General features: G+C 35.8%; 1 non-coding gene across 1 annotated transcript; it reads left to right on the top strand.

Annotated features, from left to right (window-relative positions):
- The first annotated feature begins 6,619 nt into the window (after positions 1-6,619).
- On the top strand, positions 6,620-6,752 carry LOC126010044 (small nucleolar RNA SNORA51). Its single transcript, XR_007496184.1, has one exon. It is a non-coding gene; the product is annotated as a small nucleolar RNA SNORA51 (small nucleolar RNA).
- Positions 6,753-8,243: the final 1,491 nt, after the last annotated feature.

Genomic DNA, 8,243 nt, shown 5'->3' with positions numbered 1-8,243 from the left:
AATTATAAAATAGAAGACATACAGGTCCAAAGACATAAAATAGCATAATGGGTAGGGTGCTTGCTTTGCACTTAGCTGACCAGGGTTCAAACCCCAGTATTGAATATAGTGCCCTGAGCACCACCAAAAGTGATTTCTGAGCACAGAGCCAGGAGTATGCCGTTAGCACTAGCAGATATGACCCAAAATTAAAAAAATATATAGATGCACCAAGTTACCACACAGAACGGTAAGCTATATGAACCAATGAATCTCTTGGTTCTTAACAAACTTAAAGTACTTTAGTCATTTTTAAAATATTATGACAACCTGGTTAATTGATATGTGATTAGTTTAACTGTGTTAAATAGTTATTTTAAATTTAGCTTTAGTGGTATTGTGTCTGCAATTTTAATTTTGACTTAATTATAGAGTCACATGGATTGTAAAAAATTATACAATGGAAAACATGCTAAAATAGTAATATGCTGCAAAAATTTCAGTTCAATATCACAATCAGGATCTTTATATTGACAATCATAATTCAGAACATTTCTATAACCACATAATTCCCCATGTTGCTCTTTTATAATCCAATCTACCTCTTTTATATCAGAACCTATGTCTGTACTGTGGCAGTCTTCATATTTATAATTGTCATTTTAAAAATAGTATTTAAATGGAATGAAAGCTTTAGGCAGTGGCTTTTATCATTTGGCATGACTCCTTAAAGATTTGTCCAGATTATGTAGTGTTTTACCACTTGTTTCTTACTATTCCATGATACCAAGCCACATGTTTTGTTTAACCATTAAACCCATGAAGGGCATTTGGATTCTTTCCAGCTTCTGGTTACAGTAGGGTGAAAAAAAAGATGAAATTGATGTTAGATGCTTGTAAATATTAGATTCTTGTGTTAGATTCTTGTGTAAATAGAGCCTTTTTCTTTGGGATATTTCTCAGGAAGGCAATTTTAGTATCATATGGTACTTTCATGTTTACTAGTTTAAGAAAATGCCACACTGTATTCCAGAGTGGCTGTAGTCATTTAACATTTCCACTAGCAAAGTATAATAGATCCAATTTCTCATTCTCATAAATATCAAGTGTTGATCCAAGTTCTTATTTTAATCTTATATTACTGTATGATAATATCTCTTTGTGATTTTTTCTGAATTTCTTATGAATTTCTGTAGTGACTACTGATATTGAGTAGCTATATTGCCACTTTGGTGAAATGCCTCTTGGTGTATTTTTTTTCTGATTTTCTTTCTTTTTCTGATTTCTAAACATATTTGTAGTTTGAAAAATATATTCTAGATACCTGTCCTTTGTTTAGTATGTGATTTGCTCATATTGCTACCCACACAGTAACATATCTTCTTTAAATACTCTGAAAAGGGTGTTTCTCAGAGAAGAGGTTTATAATTTTTATTAATTCCTATTTATCAGGTTTTCCTCTTATAGGTTAATATTTTTGGGTACTAAGTGAAGAGCTCTTTTATTCACCTTAGGTCCTGAAGATTTTCTTTAATGTTTTGCTCTGAAATTTTTAAGCTTTACTTTCACATTTTAAGCCTACAACATTACTGAATTAGATTTGTAACATGTGAGATTAAAGTTAAATTTCTTGGAATATTTTGTTTTTGATCCACACCCAGCAGTGCTCAGGGGTTATTTCCTGGCTCTCTGCTCAAGAATCTCTCCTGGCAGTGCTTAGGGGACCACATGGGATACCTGGGATTGAATCCAAATCAGCCACTTGGAGGTGCCCTGCATGCTGTACTCTCACTCCGACCTTATGTTTTATTTTTTTGCTTGTAGATATCTTATAATTCTAGCACCATCATTTATTGAACAGGCAATGCTTCCTCCACTGAGTAGTCTTTGTACCTTTGTCAAAAATCAAGTAAGAATTATTTTCTTGGGTCAACTTCTGGACATCTCATTCTGTTCATTTTCTAATCTTCATTGTGTTAATAATTCTTGAAGTTATTCTTTTTCAAAGTAATTTTAATGATTTTTAGGTACTTTGCCTTCTCACATAAACTTCAGAATAATCTTAGTTAAATCCATAATAAATATTCCTGAAATTTAAATAATAATATTTTTGTGAATCTGTATTTATGAATTAATTTGGGAAGAATTTACCTTTTCTATGTTAAATTTTCAACCATTGTACATGATATGGGATTACTTTATTAGTCACTCTTTGACTAGAATTATATCATTTAATCACACTGTGAAATTTAATATTCATTAAATTTATACTTAAGTGTTTATATATTTTGTTGTATAAACTATTATGAATTTAATTTCAGGGTCCACATGTTTATTTTTAGTCTATAGAAATATGTCATTTTTGTGCATTTATCTTATATTTATAAACTTGCTTAACTAATATGTAAAGTATAGAAGTGTATTCATTTTGGTTTTATTCCTATATCAATTGGGATCATTCTACATACACAGAGAATGATACAGTTATAAACAAGGACAACCTAAAGCCATCTGAAATTGAAAGACTATGAACAGAACAGTATCCCGAGAGCACTTGAAGGACACATACCAGGCTGTCACCTTGATTTTGAACTTCCTATTTCTAGGTCTATGAGAGAAGAGGTTTCTGTACCTCTCTGCCAATTGTGGCATTTCCTTAAAATAATCCTTAAAATTTTATGTGGCATTTATTTATCACCTATCCTCATTATATTTGAGATCTTTCTGTTTCTTGGTGTGCAACCTGATTTCTAGTTAAATTAGAAGACGTGTTTTAGGAGTTAGGAGACTCGGGATCTTCTTTCTGTTTCTACTGCCATTTTCTGACCACTCTGCTAAGGAACTGCTTTCTTACTGCCAGATGATGGAGACTTCTTTGTTTACCACTTGATCTCCAGGGACAGTAGGCCAGGGGCCTGACATTTTTGGTTAGGAGGGTGAAACTGTATGAGGGTGAAACTCTTGATTCCCCACTAGAATTCCTGATATCACCTAACTGGAAAGCCAAGAATTATACCTTGTTACAATGGACATATGTGGTTGGTTCCTCTGTCCTAGGAGGGTTAAGATTGTCCAGGAAAAGTGAAAAGTGAAAGGCCAGAGATATATGAGCTGACCAACAGAGGAACCAAAGAAAATTCAAAGGAGATGAAGAACAGTCAAGAGATCAAAAGCAATGAGACAGTAGACAGGTCATAGATGATACAAAAGCTAAGCTGGTGTTATCTCCAGACTCAATATTCATCCTGCAAAGACAGAAAGAGACACAAATCACTGCAAGAAAGCAAGGGAGTTTTATTCTGCATGTTGGGGTCAACCACCTCCTAAGAAAATGGCAATCCCAGGTGGACTCATAGGTCCTTATTTATAGGGAACTTAGGGAATTTTCATCTCTGGGTAGTTGATTTTTTTAAATTATTAAGGTTCTTAGTACAAAATTACATCAGTCAAATAGCTAGGGTTGGTTGTTGAATTTGAGTTTCATCAGACAAATGGCTGGAATGTATTGTAGGCTCAGTTAGGAAAAATCATGTTGCCTCCAGATCCAGGGTGTGGTGGTTAGTTCCTTCAGACTTAGAATGTGGTTGCTATCTGGCCATCTGCCTGCTACTGTATTTCCTGGTATGTACCCATTTGGTCTGGGTTCCAGAAACTGGTTGTTCTTCTGGGCCTAGTCTTTGTTCATTAAAACTTGATCCTGTTATGGCTGTACTTATGTTTAAGTGTTTAAGCAAAAACCAGGCTTAAAACAGCAGTTAAGTCCAACCTTTCTATAGGCAAATCCATTGTTACAGAATCAAAGCAACAGTTAATTCCAAATTTATATTCTAATTTATATTCTAATATTCTCTTTTAACATTGGTGAAAAATTGCTTTTGATAACCTCAAATCCTGTAACTGGCCTCTGTTGAGGTTCCTCTAGTTCCAGGCTCTGGCTTTCACCAACACTTGATTTTATTTCAAACTTCCTTGATAGAAAATGCTGTGCCTTGAGGAGACTAAGGTGTTGCCGATCACATCTTTTGAAATAGGCAAGAGGCCACTTCGAACCAGAACCTCCTCTGTAAAAAGAAGAGAAATCTTCAGGGAAAGAGAGAGCAATTATGGGGTCCCCTAAATACGTAGGGAAATAGACTCTGAAAGATAATTGAGTCAAACTGAGATGAGGGGGTCCAAGAAATGATTTCATCACAGGAAACTTAATGACAACATAAGAATGGAGAGGTATAAATCATCATATAATATAAACAGTAAAGTTCCAAATTTGTAACTTTTTTTTAAGATCATTAAATGACACAAAATGCACATCTCTTTTTCTGTTTATTTTTGGTGGGGGTAGAGTGAGTTAGGTCACATCCCACAGTGCTCAACCTAGTTCTGGTTCTGTGCTCAGAACTGACCCTTAGTTGTGTGCTCGATGGGATGCAAGGCAAATTCCTCAGCCTCAGTATTATCTTTCCAGCCCTGAGACAAATTTTTTCACTAAAATTACTCTGAATTCCAACATGAAGACTTTGGGTTATATTTTCATTTCAGTTCCCTTAATTTTTCTTGCTTCTTGAGGTTGGTTCTTGGTAGATGCCATAGGCCAGCATAATTACAATAGCAACATTAGCAGATGACATTTATTAAGCACTTCCTTTAGACCTCGCTTCTAAAAGACTCTACATAATGTGTCTAATTGACTCCTCCCAATAGCCTCAGGATACAGGTAGTCTTGCCTATTATGTGCTGTTTAAGGATCAGAGACATGCCTTAGGGATTCTAATGACCTTTTACAGTGTTACCTGCCCCCTCATACAGGAATCCCTGACACTTTTTTCACTAGCAAGAGGGGAAGTGTAGGCTGTGTCTCAGACATATGTCAACTAGACAGTGATGCCTCTACTCTTCTACTTTAGCTCTAAGCAGCTGAATGGGCTGACTCAGTTTTATTGGGCAGGAAAGATCATGGTATTCTTTGTTAATCTTTGTTAGTCAGGTGAAAGATAACTGTCTAGATCTAAGTATTCCCAGATTGGGATGTGAGGAGGTCTAACAAGGAATTAATAAATATACTCAGAACTGGGAGGAACAATTCAGTTATTCAAAAAAAAAAAAACCTGCTGATTAAAGAGTTTACAGTGAACTAGTTCTCAAATTACAATTTAAACTTTTACATTATTTTCCCAAATCACCCTCCTATTAGCATGTGATAATATACAATAGGACAAATGGAAGTGTGTCAGAAAGAGTTAAAGTTTGTCATCAAATCCAAAGTCAATAACAACAAAACCAATACCCTATCTACAACAAGCTATACACAGAGGGGAACAGTTACACTACCACTGGGGGGGGGGCGTGGGAGCAAAGGAGAGAGACATGGGACACATGCTGGAAAAAGTGGGGGGGATGAAGGACAACCTTGGTGTTGGGAATGGCCCTCATTTATTGTCACTATGTACCTTCAATACTATTGTGAAAGATTTGTTATTTACTTTTTGGTCACAATAAAAATTATTTTAAAAAAAAGAATGAAAGTTTGTATAGAAAGATAATTTGCATAGTTCTGAAAGCCTTCTTACTCAATTTTGAAATTTCTTATTTGTCTAACAAAATATTTTTGAGCATCTACCATGTTCCAAGTGGAAAAATTGAAGATAGAATTCAATCCCTTGCTTTGAAGATACTGATATACTCTCCAGTGAGTGATTAAATATCAAGGCAAGTAAATGAGGACTGTTCCTAGAATCCCAGGGAAGCATAATCTAGTCATATCTAAGTAACCAGTAGATCCTAAGGAAGAGTTTCCAGACTGAGAGACAGTACAGGAGATATGGCACTTACCTTGCAAATAGACAACCCAGGTTCGGTTTCACACTTTGAGTATTGCCAGGAGTGACCCCTGAGTGAAGAATCAGGGAAAAGACCTGAGTACTTCCAGGAGTAGCCCAATCTTTCCCCTTAAAAAAATAAAAAGGAGTTTTGAGAAGATAAAAGGTCCTGAATCCAAATTTTTGGGCTTTAAGTAATGGGTGGAGGTAATTAACACTGAGGAGAGAAAGAGGAATCAGCTAAAGGAAAGGTTGGAGGTGGGGAATGCTATGGCCATTTGCGAAGGACAAGCAGTTCTGTGTGCAACAGCGAAAGCAAAATTGGGATAAAAGATGAGACTCCAAGATGGAAGTGAGTTCCATATTGTTATGCATCTTCAATAAATGGCAGGTTTGTTTGTCTTTAAAGAGATGATGTGAAGATCTATATATTATCTTTTAGTTCTTTTTTTCTTTCCTTTTTTGGAACAAGAAGGGCATATTCAGTGGTATTTAGGGACTCTTTCTGTCTTTGTCATCATGTCTTCAGAAATGATTCCTGGTCTTGTTCAGGGCTGAAGATCAAATCTGGAGTAGGCCACATGGAAGGGAAAGAAAGCATCTTAAGCCCTGCACTATGTCTGAGGCCTGAACATCTGGACTTTTTAAAGCTCAGCCCAGCTCCAGAGTATGGAAAAATTTTAAATAAACACTAATCATGAGAGGAACATGTTTCTAGGTTTGTTGCCTAACATAAGAAGGTTTATAAGGATTTATATATATATATTTTTATATATAATATATAATATATATTTATATATATGAAAAATCAAAATAAGAAAAGATAAGGCCTCCCAATTCTTATCACAGGCTGTGTTCTTTACACTGACTGTATAGAAAGAGGAGATACAGTAAATGCACCCCATATACACCTCAACCCAGGCCCTTTGCTTGGTCTGTATTGTGAATTGGGGGACAAAAAAAAAGGTTTATAAAAATACTGAGAAAACTTCTGCATGTGTGTCTCTCCATCCTGGGGGGAGTTACATTTAAGCAAGAGTCTCCTATTTTAAATAAAGTGACTCCCACCTTCTCCATCTGTGTGCAAATGACACTGAAAAGGAAGAGGGATGATGGGCTATAATGATTTGATTCCTAGTCAAATCATGAAGCCTATGAGTTCAAGCATTTTGTCCATAAAGTAGACATGAAATTCATAGCAGAGGCAGGTGAAATGAGAGTTCAATCTACTCAAACAAGGTCCTACCTGTCCTGCCTTTATGGAGTCCACAGACCAGTGGTGAACTGAACAAGGATACAAGGAATATATTAGGCATTAGGGTAAAAAGTCCTTAAGCTTGAAGTACAGAAAAAACATTTAAACCTAAACCATGCTAGGATTATAAAGCAGCCATTTATGAAGAAGAGATATCTGAAACAATCCAGTGAAAACTAGACTGAGAGATGGCTGAATGCAAAGGGAGAGAATTCTAGCCAGAAGAAGCAATAGAGAAAAAAGCATGAATGTGTGAGTTGGAGCTAACTGAGCGTTAATGAGTGTGAGTCTGTGTATGAGACAGAGATAGAGGAAGAAAATTATATAACTCTGGAGAGGTTGAACAAAAAAACCTTCACAATGTAAAGGTCATTGTAAGCCTTCTTAATTATTACTAAATCCAATTGTATATAAAGTAAAATCCCTAAATAAATGTTGTTGAATCCAAAGGAAAGAAAAATAATATAATTCCCTTTCACAAAAATAACTTGGTGCTATGTGAGACCATGCATCTGACACCTCATATAGCCCATGTGCCCATTCAGAATGTAAAGTACCAGATCAATGCTGATACAGGAATTCATAATTTACAGTTTCATCAAGGACCCAAGCTCTGGTCATTTTACTTCTCTTTCAAAATATACCCTCCTCCTACTTATGGATGGTTGCTATATTCCAATTAGCACATCTATGTCGTAGAATAAAAGAATGAATAATGTTTATTGATAATAAATTTTAAAAAAAACGCCTCCTATCCTCACCTTATAAGGTCAATTGTTTTGGATAGCTTTTATTAGCCATAAAAGTGTCATCTTGGTGACACATCTTGGCATCATCATCCTGGTGACACAGGAACCTGGAAAAAAGTGTCTTGCAATCTGGAAGAGCAATGCTAACTGTAGCAGTAGTTCCCTTGAGGAGAAAATTAGCAGTGTTCTACAAACAGGCCATTCAAATCAGTCTAAGAAAGTTCAATGCAGTCCTCAGTGTTAGAGAATCCACTGAAGACTGTTGAATGAGGAGTCATGAAAAAATTTGACTTTTGAAGAGACCACATGGACACTAGTACCCTCTTGATAAGAACAGAGACCAGGCTTGCTTTGACCACTCTGTACCACATCTGACCTACAATGCTTATGTGTTTGTAAACATAATTGTGTGGCAAAGAACAAATGGAGAAACAAGCCAGACGTGAG

This window comes from Suncus etruscus, chromosome 5, assembly GCF_024139225.1.
Source record: "Suncus etruscus isolate mSunEtr1 chromosome 5, mSunEtr1.pri.cur, whole genome shotgun sequence".
NCBI lineage: Eukaryota > Metazoa > Chordata > Mammalia > Eulipotyphla > Soricidae > Suncus > Suncus etruscus.
Note: the sequence above shows the minus strand (reverse complement) of the source record. Positions and strands in the feature narration are given on the sequence as shown.